This window comes from Ascaphus truei, chromosome 10 (assembly GCF_040206685.1).
Source record: "Ascaphus truei isolate aAscTru1 chromosome 10, aAscTru1.hap1, whole genome shotgun sequence".
NCBI lineage: Eukaryota > Metazoa > Chordata > Amphibia > Anura > Ascaphidae > Ascaphus > Ascaphus truei.
Window position 1 is genome coordinate 63,681,451 of NC_134492.1, and position 15,853 is coordinate 63,697,303.

At 39.4% G+C, this 15,853-nt stretch overlaps 1 long non-coding RNA gene across 1 annotated transcript in view; it reads right to left on the minus strand.

Moving 5' to 3' along the window:
- Positions 1-15,242, minus strand: part of LOC142504015 (uncharacterized) — a 36,217-nt gene extending 20,975 nt beyond the window's left edge. The window contains exon 1 of the long non-coding RNA XR_012804163.1: positions 15,055-15,242. This is a non-coding gene — a long non-coding RNA (uncharacterized LOC142504015). The remainder of the gene's footprint in view (positions 1-15,054) is intronic.
- Positions 15,243-15,853: the final 611 nt, after the last annotated feature.

Below are 15,853 nucleotides of genomic sequence, written 5' to 3' on the forward strand. Positions count from 1 at the left end.
TTGTTCTGTTACTGTCTATGCTTGTCTCCAGTTTGTCTATCGTCATTAGTTTGTACAGTGTGTCTTGCAGTTGATCTATTGAGGGCTGTTGTGTTTGTAACCAGTTTATCATGATGGTCTTTCTTGCCGCTAATAGTATAACCTCAGTGGGTCTGGTCACCAGCCTACTGATTTGTTTGCCTTCTGTCCAATTCTCTATGTTCGCGAAAAACATAGGTATTGGGTCTTTCTCCCAGGAGATTTTTATTTTGGTTTTCATGTATTCTAAGACTTGATCCCAAAATCTGGCTATGTGTATGCAAGTCCATAGGCAATGTTTAAGGTCTGCTTTGGGTGTCTTGCATTTAGGGCAAAACGTGGTGTCTTCTGTCCTAGTCTTTATCTGTTTTATGAATGCTATGTAGGCCCTATGTGTGATTTTGTATTGCATTTCTCTCCATGTCTCTGACGGTATAATCTTTTGTACCCTGTTGGTCCCCTGAATTAGTTGTTCCATACTCTGTATCTCTGGGAAATCTTTTTGCCATGCCCTGAGTGTGTTTGCGTGTGTGAGCTCCATGTCTTGATCTCTTATAATGCTATATAATTCTGACAGTTTGCTTTTTTCTTGCGCCTTCAATTTAAAGTAGTCGTCTATTGTGTTGTTTTTTAATACAGTTATTTTGTAGTTTGTTAATTTTTTGCAAAAGCTCATTAGCTGTGTGTATGAAAATGCATGTGTGAGATTTTGGGGAATGTCCCATTTTTGTGCAAATTCTTGGAAAGTCATGTGTTCCTGTTTGTCTGTATGTATCGCCTGTTCCAGACAGCTGATGCCTTTTTTTTCCAGATTTGGAATGTTAATTGGGTGTATCCTGGTATAAATTTGGGGTTGTCCTGGATAGGTATATATCTTGAGATTGTGTAGGAGAGATTAAACTTCTTCCTAACCGTTTTCCACGTTATTATGGTGTCTTTTATTAGGACGTTGTTTCTTTGTGTTACTGGAATGTCTCCCCATTTTGTGTGTAATAGCTCTCTCAGGGGATATTCTGGTGAGAATTCTTTTTCTAGTTCTAGGGAGGAGTAGTGATTAGTATCCTTTATCCAGTCTCCTACATGTCTCATTATGCTTGCTAGATTGTAATTTCTAATATTTGGCAGATTGATGCCTCCCATTTCCTTTGGTAGCTGTAGTTTTTTTAATGCTATCCTGCTTCTCTTATTTCCCCATAGGAACATTGACAAAGCTCTATTTACTTCAGTTATGTCCCCATGTTTGATGAGCATGGGGAGAGTCTGCATGGGGTATAAGAGTCTGGCGAATGATATCATTTTAATCGCGCTCGCCCTCCCAAAGAGTGACAGGAATAGTATCTCCCAGTTTTTTTAGTTCTTGCACAATTTTTTTTATGATTGGTTTGAAGTTGTTATCGTATAGTCTGGACATCTCTGCCTCCAGCCTTATCCCCAGGTATCTAATGGGTTTCTTCGTTACTTTTATTGGGAATTTATATGGTTTTCTTGTGTCTGGGGGTTCTTTAATGTACATCATTTCTGTCTTGGATATATTTATTTTAAAACCTGCAAACGACCCAAATATCTCTAATTGTTGTAATATCCTTTGGATTGTTTCATCCGGGTTCGTCATGAACATTAGGATATCATCAGCAAACATTGACAGTTTCAGTTCGTTTTTGTTTATCATGATTCCCTTAAATTCCTCCATTTGCCTTAGGTATATTGCTAGTGGTTCTATTGCTAGGTTAAAGAGCAGGGGTGACAGCGGGCATCCCTGTCTCGTCCCTCTATGTAGTTGAAAAGTGTCTGATAGATGTCCTGCTGCCATTATTCTAGCTTTGGGTGTATTGTACATTGCCTTTATCATGTTGCTAAAATTTCCCCTTATTCCGAATTTGTCTAACACAAAGAACACATGGTTCCACATTATGTTATCAAATGCTTTTTCCGCGTCAATTGTTACCAGGGCCGTGTTCCCTATTTTGTGTAGCCGTACCCATTCTATGGCCGCGAGTACTTTTCTGATATTTTTAACTGCGGATCTTCCCTTGACAAATCCCGACTGGTCAGGATGTATCAGGGACGGGAGAATGTTCGCCAATCTATCTGCCATAATTTTGGTAAATATTTTGGCGTCTTGGTTGATAAGGGATATTGCTCTGTACGATTCTGATTTCAAAGGGTCTTTCCCCTGTTTATGGATTATCATAATGTGGGCCAGTTCGCTTGTTTGCATGAATGTGGCTTCTTTGAGTGCCTTGTGATATATTTGTTGTAGTGGTTCTATCAGATCCTCTTTCAGGATCTTATAATATTCCCCTGACAGGCCATCCGGGCCTGGGGCCTTGCAGTTTTTAAGGTTTTGGATTGTGTCCTTTATCTCTTTTTGGGTTATTGGGGTATTTAGGTTGTCTATATCTTCCTGACTTATTTTTGGTATATTAATTTTTTTGAAAAAGTTTTCTCTTGCTTCTATGTTCACCTCTCCTTCTCTATAAAGTGTGCTATAGTATTCTTTGAACACCTCGTTTATTTTTTTTGCGTCTGTGATTATTTCTGTCCTTTCATAGATTCTGGTAATGGGTTTAGTTGACCTAAAATTTCTCATGAGGTTTCCCAGTAGCCTTCCCGTCTTGTTCCCATGTCTGAAAAATTTGGCTTCTTTTATTGATTTTTTCCCCTTTTCTTTTTTCTCTAGCCATATCTCGCATGTGGATTTTTTCTGATTTATATCTTTCTTTATTTTGGGGTGTTGGGTCTGTTTTGAATTCTCTAAATGCTTTGCTTAGTTCCTTGCTTGCTTTGCAGAATTCCTGGGTTGCATATTTCTTCCTTCTAGCTATATATGCTATGATCTCCCCTCTGATTACTGCTTTTGATGTTTCCCAAAAAAGTATGGGGTTCATCTTGTGTTCCTGGTTTGTGTTTTCAAATCGTTCCCATGCCACTTTTAGATAATTAACAAAATCCTCGCTGTTACTCATGTAGTTTGGGAATCTCCAGATGTTCGGGCTTGCTCTACCTATTCCCATGTCTAGGTCCATGCGGACCATCGCATGATCGGATATGATGATCTCTCCCATATCTATGTGTGCTATTTTGTTCAGTAGGTTTGGTGTGATAAGGATTGCATCTATTCTTGAAAATGTATTGTGTACATTGGAGTAAAAAGAGAAATCTCCAGTGGGTTGAGTGTTCTCCATCCATCCACTACCCCTATTGCTGTTTTAATCAGCTGCATATTTTTTGTTTGTATGTTGTCTGTGGATTTGCTACCCTTTAGACTTGATCTGTCCAAAAACGTGTCCTGGACTGCGTTCCAGTTGCCCCCCAATACAATGTTTCTGTGTTTAAATCTCAGTATGTTGTTAATTATCTCTTGGAAGTATTCAGATTTATGGTCGTTTGGTCCATATAGTTCCCTAATAGGTAATCCGTTCCTCTACTTCTGACTTCTGCTACTACTAATCTTCCCTCCCTGTCTCCTTTTGTTTTAATTATTTCTAGGGGGAGATTTTTATTTATGAGTATGGCTACTCCTGCTTTTTTTCCTACGGCCGGGGAAAAGATACTATGTCCTACCCAATCTCTTTTGAGTTTGCTGCTTTCTTTTGAGTCTAAGTGTGTTTCTTGTAAAAAAGGCTATGTCTGCTTTCTGTTTTTTTAGATAGTTTAATACTTTTTTGCGTTTTATGGGGTTGTTAAGTCCTTTGACATTCCACGTTATTATTCGTGTATGCATTTTATATCTGTCTGTTTTGGGTACATTCTGTGTGTTCGTTCCTTATCCCTTTCTTGGTTCTTATTAATTGAGTTCTGGGGGGTCCTGTGTCTCTCTGTTGTTTCCCAACACTCTTTGGTTTTTTTTCTTGACCCGGCCTCTCAACATGATCTCTGCCAGTAGTTATTAACTTGTAACTTGTAACTCTTAACTTAACTTTTTAACTTGTTAGTCTTTTCTTGACTTCCCTTTTTTCCAGAGATGTATTTCTTCACTTCCTGTCTGTAAGGTGTGTCACTTAATATGTGCACTTTGTTATCCGCGTCCCTGCTGGGGGTTTTTCTCCCCCTTGCATGTCTTTATGTTACTTGTATATTTGTTCTTGTGTGTTTTTTTTTTTTTTGGGCCCTCGGATGTCTTGGTCTTGTGTCTTAGTGGCTTTGTTTGTGTACGTCATTGTTGGGTTATGTTGTCTCTTTTATTTTAACTTTACCCAGTGTTTTCCCCTGTTCCTCTTATGTGTGGTCTGTGTTTTTTTTTTTTGGGGGGGGTTGGTTTTTCCCTGTTTTTGCTGTTGTCTTTATCTTATTGTTTGTTCGTGTGTTTTTGTGTCTGTGTACCTTACGTCAGAAGCAATGTTTCTCGTCTCTGTCCCCCTTGGGGATCGTTTTTTTCCCCCCTCTGCTGTGCTTTGTTTCTCTCCGGATGCTGTCATTGTCTCGTTCTGTCTGGGTCTCCTGACTTCCCTTGCGGTATTGGTTACACATATTTGATAAGAAAAACAGTAATAAAACATATTTGGGTTAGTGCATGACATTAGCATATTGGTATAGCTAAACATTTGCTTCGTATCTCCCTCTCCCTTCCCAACCTTATCCCCCCCCCCCTTTCCCTCCCTCCCTCTCGCCCTCGTTCCCCTCCCCTCTATCCCCCCCTCATTCCCCCTTCCTTTCCCTGAGTTGAGTAAAATTTACACATATAGTCCGGGATATGAATGTAGTGGGTTTATATCCTTCTTTTTTTTTTTTTTTTTTTTTTTTGTGTTTGTAGTGGGAGTTCGCCGCTTCTGTGTTGGTCATCTTTACATCCGTCAGCCATCCGAGATTTTATATCCTCTGTGGGGTTTCCCCCCTCATTTCAGTCCTCCTCTCCTCTTGTCGCATGGTCTCGCTCGTTTCTTCCTCCGCCCGATGACATCTCCGTCACATATTTTTCTGCTTGTTCGTGCGTTGTGAATGTCTTTATTCCTGTGTCTGTAAAGATCCTTAATGTAGCTGGGTATACCAGGGCAAATTTTCTTTTTTGTCTGAATAAAGTGGTGCAAACTTTGCTGAAGTCTCTCCTTTTTTGCGATACCGCCACTGAGTAATCCTGGAAGATCATAATTCGCTTTGACTCATACATCAGTGTCTCTAGTTCATTGAAGGCCTTGATGACTCTTGTTTAATCATTGAAGTTTAGGATTTTTGCTATTATGGGTCTAGGTTTGTTCTCATGTTCTGGTCTCATGATCCCCATTCTGTGCACTCTTTCCACCTGCAGCGTGTGCTCCGCAGCAAATCCCAATTGTCTCGGTAGCCATTTTTCACAAAAGTCTGCTAGTTGGTTATGTTTTACAGTCTCTGGCACTCCAATGATTCTTATGTTACTGCGTCTAGACCTATTCTCTAGGTCATCTAGCTTTTCCTCCAAGGTGTAAAATAAGTGTATACAAGCGCTAGTGCAACAATTCCAAACAAACAGGAGAAACAAAACCTGAGATACAGTCCTAGGGGGTAGGTAGTCCTGGAGCTGCCGTAGAGGGTTAATCTGGGATCTTCCAACCAGATATGCAGGCTGTGGATAGAAAAACCTCTTATGGCGCTGAGGGTAGGTGGCTGGAACAAAAGTCTTGTGCTGAGGTTTCGGTTGTATAAGCTCAGAGAGGGAGACAAGAGAAATACAAACAACACAATAGTGTATTATCCTTTAGACAATATAAGACATGTGGATGGAAAATGAAGCAATTTATTAATTAAAACAATTGTGACTACAATTGAAATAAAACATGAACTGTAAAATAAACAGTGGATGATCTTCTGTTAATAAAAGAGATAGGGGCTTCTCAGCATTTAAGCAGAGAGAAGCCTTGCTGCTCCACCAGAGGTAAAACCGAAATCCTACTCACCGTCCTGGAGTAGGACATGTGCATTGGTACGGGGTCTTTAGCCAGGGGTAGCCGTCTGCTGTGGGGTGCCGGACGTCTGCTTAGAGCGTGCGGGGAGATCTCAGGAATACTCGTGCATTCAACAACACCGCGTGGATTTCGCGCGTCTCCTCCGCTGACGTCACCGCCGGATTGACTCAGCTACGGTGTCCCTGGATGACCAGAATACCTTCCTACGCGTTTCGAAACACTCGATCACGTGTTTCTTCGTCAGGGAATGAATGCTACACCGGTTGGGCTTCCTTATATACCCCCAATGTTCTAATTGATCAATGGGAACTCCCAGAAGGGCGGGTCCAAAAGATAATGAGTCCATAAACATTTGCCTTGATCATATCATTGGTACAAGGAGATATAGAGACACAAGATAGTTGATTAAATAGATACATCAGTGAATGAATAGTTGCTGCAAGGATAAATACCCTGCAAAAACTTATATATATATATATATATAACATACATAACAATAGAATGACAGATACAAATAACTCACATGAATAACGATTGGTTTTTGTGCTGTTGTTTCTTGAGACCATATTGTTTGATAAAACCCAATTGATGCCCAATATAATTAATTGAATTGATTATTGGTAAAAGGGTTGATTGGTATATAGATGTTAACCAAAAAATCAGAGTAAATACAGCACCTTAACCAAGGCTATACATGTGTGTGATACAATACGATCTATGAATATTAGGATGCAGATATTTTAACAATTACTAATACAGTGATACCAACACTTTATCTGCATAATGGAGTCTACAACAAAGTGGATCAAATAAACAATTTTTATCCTAACTAATGATTCTTTAAACACTATAAAGACCATTATATAATAATACAGACAGTTAGATAATTTAATCTGATAATTTCACAATTCAATCTGTTAGTTGTATATTTCATAATAGCCAGAAAAATGACACATTTGATGTAGTAAACATCAAATCATGTCATTTGTAGAACAATACATATGTATAGGACCACTAAATGAAGTCCTATTTGGAAATGGTCAAGGTGGAGAGGCACATCTCACATGGACAGGGAGGAATTCTTAGAGTCAAATTGAACAAGAAACTTAATGTGATTATTATTTTAAAAGTGCGTTTAGAACATTGATTATAATTAATAGTGCAACTATTTGATTCTCATTAATCTGATAAATAAGTAAATATAAAATCAAATCATAATAATCGTGTAATAAATTGTTGATTTAGTGTAGTAACTTAGTTTGTGTATTTATAATTTTATAAGTGTAACAACATTGAATTATTAATATATAATAAATTAAATTAATTTAGTGTACTAACTAAGTTTGTGCATTATTAGTGATATACTTAGTGATATGTGATACTGGCTAGGCGCATCCACATTGATAAGAGTGTTGGCGGACAAGCTCTAACAAACTTAATATAAATGTGGAAAATAGTAATGCAGATGTATAGATTATGAAATGCTATTATTTGAGAAATGCTGTCAAGTCGAATTCCACATTCAGCCCAAGAGGGCTGAGAGTTTTCAGTTCAAATATCCAATAGGATTCTCTCCTGGAAATGATGTTAATTTTATCCCCCCCTCTTTGGCTGAATGTGGGACATTCAATAGCATGACATTTTAGTCCCATTGGACTTTGTGCATGTTTAAGTTTGAAGTGGAGTGACACATTGTGGGCCTCAAAGCCTCTCCTGATATTGTATATGTGTTCTCCTAATCTTCTCTGCAGTGTTCTGCCCGTGCGGCCCACATATTGTAAGCCACACGGGCATTCCAGCAAATAGATGACAAATTGGCTATGGCAATTACTGTAATGAGTGTTCTGATTGCATATTCTTTTGTTGTAATGTTTGAAACAAATTTTTGTATTTTGACACTATATTGGCATGATATGCATTTGGCACAAGGGAAATAGCCTTTGATGCTGTCTCTTGTGTGTGGGACATCTCTGCTGAAAGGACAACTTGGGGATATTTTTGTTTTTAAATTATTCGCTTTTCTAAAATAAATCTCCGGCTTATCTTTCAAAAAATCTTTTAGGATGTCATCTTGCCGTAACAAACCCCAATATTTATCAAATGTTTTGACTAGTTGGGGTGCAAGTGAACTATATTTTGTAATAAAGGCCACTGTATTACCTGTTGTAGTTGTCTTATCTTTTGGTTTATATTGTAACAGGTCTGACCTTGTCATAGCTGTGACGGTCTTAATGGCATTGTCCAACTGATGTTTATTGTACTCACGGTCAATGAATTTTTGTTTTAATTCTTGTGCTTGGGAGTCAAAGACAGCGGGGTCAGTACAATTGCGTTTAATTCTGACCAGTTGTCCTTTGGGGATGTTTCTAATCCAATTTGGATTATGCTGACTACTTGCCAGTAAATAGGTATTCGCCTGTACTGGTTTGTAGTAAGTTTTTGTTTTTAGGATGTTATCTTCTGTGTATAGCTGTAAATCTAGAAACTCAATACAGTTGGTACTTTCTTTAAATGTAAAGACCAAGTTCCTATAGTTGTTATTGAGATACAATTTGAATGATTCCAGTTCACAGACAGGACCCCCCCACACAAAAATAACGTCGTCTATGTAGCGCCGCCATAGGATGAGGTTCGCCCCCAGCTCTTCATTAGACCAGATGGTATCGTCTTCCCACTTACCCATATATAGGTTCGCGTAACTGGGGGCGAACTTCGTACCCATGGCGGTGCCACATGTCTGAAGATAAAATTGATCTTTAAATGAAAAATAATTATGTCTAAGTATATAATTTATGGACTCCATCAAGAATTTGACCAGTGGAATGGACATAGATTTGTCACTTTCTAATGTTGATTGTACTGCTTCACATCCCTTGGAGTGTGAAATCACGGTGTAAAGCGATGTTACATCAGCTGTGACTATAATATAATTTGATTGCCAGGGAAGATCCCCCAAGATTTGCAAAATATGTGTAGTGTCCCTTAGATGTGAACGCAGATTAGTTACATGTTTTTGCAAATGGTGGTCAATATACTCTGACAATGCAGAAGTAATTGATCCAATACCCGAAATTATCGGGCGACCAGGTGGTCTGTTAATGTCCTTGTGGATTTTTGGTATCATATAAAAGATCCCTATCTGGGGGCGAACCTCATCCTATGGCGGCGCTACATAGACGACGTTATTTTTGTGTGGGGGGTCCTGTCTGTGAACTGGAATCATTCAAATTGTATCTCAATAACAACGATAGGAACTTGGTCTTTACATTTAAAGAAAGTACCAACTGTATTGAGTTTCTAGATTTACAGCTATACACAGAAGATAACATCCTAAAAACAAAAACTTACTACAAACCAGTACAGGCGAATACCTATTTACTGGCAAGTAGTCAGCATAATCCAAATTGGATTAGAAACATCCCCAAAGGACAACTGGTCAGAATTAAACGCAATTGTACTGACCCCGCTGTCTTTGACTCCCAAGCACAAGAATTAAAACAAAAATTCATTGACCGTGAGTACAATAAACATCAGTTGGACAATGCCATTAAGACCGTCACAGCTATGACAAGGTCAGACCTGTTACAATATAAACCAAAAGATAAGACAACTACAACAGGTAATACAGTGGCCTTTATTACAAAATATAGTTCACTTGCACCCCAACTAGTCAAAACATTTGATAAATATTGGGGTTTGTTACGGCAAGATGACATCCTAAAAGATTTTTTGAAAGATAAGCCGGAGATTTATTTTAGAAAAGCGAATAATTTAAAAACAAAAATATCCCCAAGTTGTCCTTTCAGCAGAGATGTCCCACACACAAGAGACAGCATCAAAGGCTATTTCCCTTGTGCCAAATGCATAGCATGCCAATATAGTGTCAAAATACAAAAATTTGTTTCAAACATTACAACAAAAGAATATGCAATCAGAACACTCATTAATTGCCATAGCCAATTTGTCATCTATTTGCTGGAATGCCCGTGTGGCTTACAATATGTGGGCCGCACGGGCAGAACACTGCAGAGAAGATTAGGAGAACACATATACAATATCAGGAGAGGCTTTGAGGCCCACAATGTGTCACTCCACTTCAAACTTAAACATGCACAAAGTCCAATGGGACTAAAATGTCATGCTATTGAATGTCCCACATTCAGCCAAAGAGGGGGGGATAAAATTAACATCATTTCCAGGAGAGAATCCTATTGGATATTTGAACTGAAAACTCTCAGCCCTCTTGGGCTGAATGTGGAATTCGACTTGACAGCATTTCTCAAATAATAGCATTTCATAATCTATACATCTGCATTACTATTTTCCACATTTATATTAAGTTTGTTAGAGCTTGTCCGCCAACACTCTTATCAATGTGGATGTGCCTAGCCAGTATCACATATCACTAAGTATATCACTAATAATGCACAAACTTAGTTAGTACACTAAATTAATTTAATTTATTATATATTAATAATTCAATGTTGTTACACTTATAAAATTATAAATACACAAACTAAGTTACTACACTAAATCAACAATTTATTACACGATTATTATGATTTGATTTTATATTTACTTATTTATCAGATTAATGAGAATCAAATAGTTGCACTATTAATTATAATCAATGTTCTAAACGCACTTTTAAAATAATAATCACATTAAGTTTCTTGTTCAATTTGACTCTAAGAATTCCTCCCTGTCCATGTGAGATGTGCCTCTCCACCTTGACCATTTCCAAATAGGACTTCATTTAGTGGTCCTATACATATGTATTGTTCTACAAATGACATGATTTGATGTTTACTACATCAAATGTGTCATTTTTCTGGCTATTATGAAATATACAACTAACAGATTGAATTGTGAAATTATCAGATTAAATTATCTAACTGTCTGTATTATTATATAATGGTCTTTATAGTGTTTAAAGAATCATTAGTTAGGATAAAAATTGTTTATTTGATCCACTTTGTTGTAGACTCCATTATGCAGATAAAGTGTTGGTATCACTGTATTAGTAATTGTTAAAATATCTGCATCCTAATATTCATAGATCGTATTGTATCACACACATGTATAGCCTTGGTTAAGGTGCTGTATTTACTCTGATTTTTTGGTTAACATCTATATACCAATCAACCCTTTTACCAATAATCAATTCAATTAATTATATTGGGCATCAATTGGGTTTTATCAAACAATATGGTCTCAAGAAACAACAGCACAAAAACCAATCGTTATTCATGTGAGTTATTTGTATCTGTCATTCTATTGTTATGTATGTTATATATATATATAAGTTTTTGCAGGGTATTTATCCTTGCAGCAACTATTCATTCACTGATGTATCTATTTAATCAACTATCTTGTGTCTCTATATCTCCTTGTACCAATGATATGATCAAGGCAAATGTTTATGGACTCATTATCTTTTGGACCCGCCCTTCTGGGAGTTCCCATTGATCAATTAGAACATTGGGGGTATATAAGGAAGCCCAACCGGTGTAGCATTCATTCCCTGACGAAGAAACACGTGATCGAGTGTTTCGAAACGCGTAGGAAGGTATTCTGGTCATCCAGGGACACCGTAGCTGAGTCAATCCGGCGGTGACGTCAGCGGAGGAGACGCGCGAAATCCACGCGGTGTTGTTGAATGCACGAGTATTCCTGAGATCTCCCCGCACGCTCTAAGCAGACGTCCGGCACCCCACAGCAGACGGCTACCCCTGGCTAAAGACCCCGTACCAATGCACATGTCCTACTCCAGGACGGTGAGTAGGATTTCGGTTTTACCTCTGGTGGAGCAGCAAGGCTTCTCTCTGCTTAAATGCTGAGAAGCCCCTATCTCTTTTATTAACAGAAGATCATCCACTGTTTATTTTACAGTTCATGTTTTATTTCAATTGTAGTCACAATTGTTTTAATTAATAAATTGCTTCATTTTCCATCCACATGTCTTATATTTTCTAAAGGATAATACACTATTGTGTTGTTTGTATTTCTCTTGTCTCCCTCTCTGAGCTTATACAACCGAAACCTCAGCACAAGACTTTTGTTCTAGCTTTTCCTCCAGCATGATGTTTTTTTTCGCAGCTCTTCAACTGTTTGGTTGGTCTCAGAGAGTTCATCTTCAATAGTGCTTATTCTTGTTTCTGCCTCCTCCACTCTGGAGGTGTGTGCACTCAGATCAGTTCTCAGCTCGTTTATAGACTTTCTGATAGTCTCATTGCTGCGTTCTAGTTGTGGCAGCAGCTCTCTGACTACAGCCTTAGCTATGATTTCATGGTCTGACCTTTTCTGTTGCTGCTGTCTGTCTGCTCTATCGCTCCTGTCTGTGTCCTCGGGAGCTGCCTCATGGCCGTCGGCCATCTTGGATTCCTCCCTCCGTCTTTCTGCCTTGTCCTGCTTCTGCTGCTGTGCTTTCAGCGCCATCTGACGGGACTTATTGAGGTATTTTTCCATGTAGTGGGTACCTCTTGCTTTGGGGGTCTGGGCTGGTGTCTCTGCTCGGGGTTTTTTGGTCCTGATATGTCGCGGCTATCTCCGTTTTCCCCACGGACCTGCGGAGCTCAGTGCAGTGCGTCTTACCGCTCTGGCGCCATAACCGGATGTCTACCATATATGTTTTGTAGCATTGGGCACCCCTGTCTTTTGTTCTATACATTTGCCATGCTCAGTAGCACTCATTTTGACATAAATATATATTCAGGATGTGGTGGGTGTGGGAGTTTGTGTGTGTTTGAGTGTGTGTGTTAATCAATTTCTGACTGGCAACAGTTGTATGGAGGTAGGTGGCAACTCCCCCCAGAGCACACTCCTCCTTCACCTTTTTAACTTGGAACGTCTTTTCATTTTGCTGCAAGAACAGGACCTATTATGGTTCCTTCCCCTCATAGAGAGGTACTGTAAGAGGAAGGATCCACAGTGTAGTGTAGGACCTGCATTAATTTGGTTATACTTTGACGTGTTATGCAGGCTTATTACGCTTTGGCCAAAGTGTTTAACTAAATAACCAAGTAATTATTATTATTATTATTGAAGTATTTAAACTTTATACTTATTACCATATATGTTTTGTCAATTGGATGTAGCATTGGGCACCCCTTTCTTTTGTTGTATACATTTGCCACGCTCACAGCACTCTTCGTGACATAAATATATATTCATGATGTGGTGGGTGTAGGAGTTTGAGCTAGCTGGGAATGTGTGTGTGACATGCAAACTGCACAACATTGCAACACCTACACCTAAGCCGGTACAACACACACCACAATCATGTGGCTATATATATATATATATATATTTATATATGTATGTATGTATGTATGTATGTATGTATAAATAGTTACATAGTTACATAGTAGATGAGGTTAAAAAAAGACGTACGTCCATCAAGTTCAACCTATAAATGTATGTATATATACATACATACTATACGTGTGTGTGTACAAATGGACTTTATACAGTTACCACCTGCTAACCAAGGATAAAAAGGCAAATACAGTCGCAAAGATTCTCCTTAGGGACTATATACTACGCTGGGTTATACCGGGAAGGCCGGACTCTGATCAAGGTCCGGAATTTGCAAACAAAATATTTAGGGAGGTGGCCAGATTTGTGGGCCTCAAACGGAAATGGCACCGCCCACACTGCCCACACCGCCCACACCGCCCACACCGCCCACACTGCCCACACTGCCCATACCGCCCACACTGCCCATACCACCCACACTGCCCATACCGCCCACACCGCCCACACCGCCCACACCGCCCACACCGCCCACACCGCCCACACTGCCCATACCGCCCACAGGCCTCAGGCACAGTGGGACAAATGAACAGGACAATAAATAAAGCTGTCTCACTAAGGCCTGTGAGCAAACTGGACTGACCTGGACTGATATACTTTCTATAGTTTTGGAGGAAATCAGAGATATGGGACAGGGAAAAGATGGACTTAGCGCTCATTAAATAATTACGGGGCGACCAATGAGTATGAGGGGTTCCCCTCCACTAGATCTGAAAGCAGCAGATATTCATACAGTATTATGTCCGACTCATGGATGTAATACTGTGAGTGTCTCTTCCAGGCTGTAGTTTAAGCAAACGCAAGTTGTACGACAAGTCTTTGAAAAAAACAACAAAGACTAGTGCGATGTTGCATTTTTTTTTTACGGAACTTTTTAAAAAATGGTGATTTTTCTTAGTGAATACCGTTTTAACACACATTTTTTATAGTGTGGTAAGAAAATGCCAACTCGCTCGGAAATGCACTTAATTTGTTGAAGTTTAGTGAATGAGCCCCATTATCTGCCTTGTTTTCCATTTATGATATGATGCGTACTGCTGATCAAATACGGGACCTTGCCAACCTGATGGAACAAGTCAGCAATGACACTGTGGACGCTCTGGGCCAAATGACTGACTACTGAAATGGTCGCTATACGTACTGTTGCCTTACAAAATCGAATGGCATTGGACTATGTGCTAGCTGAGAAAGGAGGAAGTTGTGCACTCATTGGCAGGAAATGTTGTACTTTTATTCCTGACAACAGCAACTCTAGCTATGACCTGGTCAAACATATCAAAGATGCAGCCGCCCACCTCCATACTGAAGAAGAGTGGAGCATTAGTTCCTGGGTCTGTTCTATTTTTTTTCTTCAATGACAGGCACTCTTGTTTATAGAGTGGCAATCCTGATTGGAGGGTTTGTAGTTTGTATGGCTATACTGGTACTGACCAAATGCTGAATGACATGTTGTGCACATACAGTATGTCCACAAAAACCCTGAACCCGGCAAACCTCCTCACTCTACAACCATGCCATTGGTCAGAGGACACCCACTTCTACCATGATTTCAACAAATCTCTACTTGACCAGGACATTCAGAAAATATATGATGATATATTAACAGACCAAGGACAAATCCTTTCTAATAACTAGGGATAAGGAATTAGAAAAGGGGGGGACTGGAAGGATCTGTTTGTCTTCTGTAAGAATATTTTCCTTAACACAACTATGGAATTATAAGTACTAACTATGTATGTACTACACTGTACTACCATATTTCCTCGATTGTAAGATGCCTCCGATTGTAAGACGCACCATCGATTTGGCCCTTACAATCGAGGAAAATTACTTTTTCACGTACCATGTTTCAGGAGAGGTCCCATGTCAGCGGAGGATGAAGAGGGCGGCGGTGGCAGGAGAGGTCCCATGTCAGTGGAGGATGAAGCGGGCGGCGGTGGCAGGAGAGGTCCCATGTCAGCGGAGGATGAACCCTAACCCTAACCCACGTCTGCAGATGTTGGAAGATGGACAGCGGGTGGGACAGGTCCAAAGTCTGCAGGTGAATGAAGATAAGAAGAAAGCGGGTGTGCGGCAGCAGGAGATCATAATAGCAGGAGAGCTGAGCAGGAGCAGAGCGGCATAGGGGAACGGCTTGGGAGGTGCACACTATAACCGGAAGTCAGACACCGGTCAACTTCCGGTGGTTCACAGTGCACCTCCCAAGCCGGTCCCCTATGCCGCTGTGCGCTGTGCTCCTGCTATTATATATATACTGTGTATATATATATATATATATATATATATATATATATATATATATATAAATAATACACCAGTAACCCCTTAAGTTCCATAAATGAGTATATCTCATAAAATGCTTTTAATTGTTCTATGTTTGTGAGTTCATTTTTATTGAGATTTTTGGGCATTAAATTTATCAAGTTTGCACAGTAATGCACTAGGATTTGGCGCTTCTTTTCTTCTATTTTTTCTATGCAGGTGGAGAGGGAGGTCGTTGTGCCCTTTTAAAGAAGCTGCCTGCTTTTCCTACCAGTGCTATTTTACTCCCCAATTATTGGTACAATTATTTGGACTCCATAGGACTATCTGCATTGAGCAGACTAAGGAAGGTTCACAGCACCACGTATTTTTTATTCAAT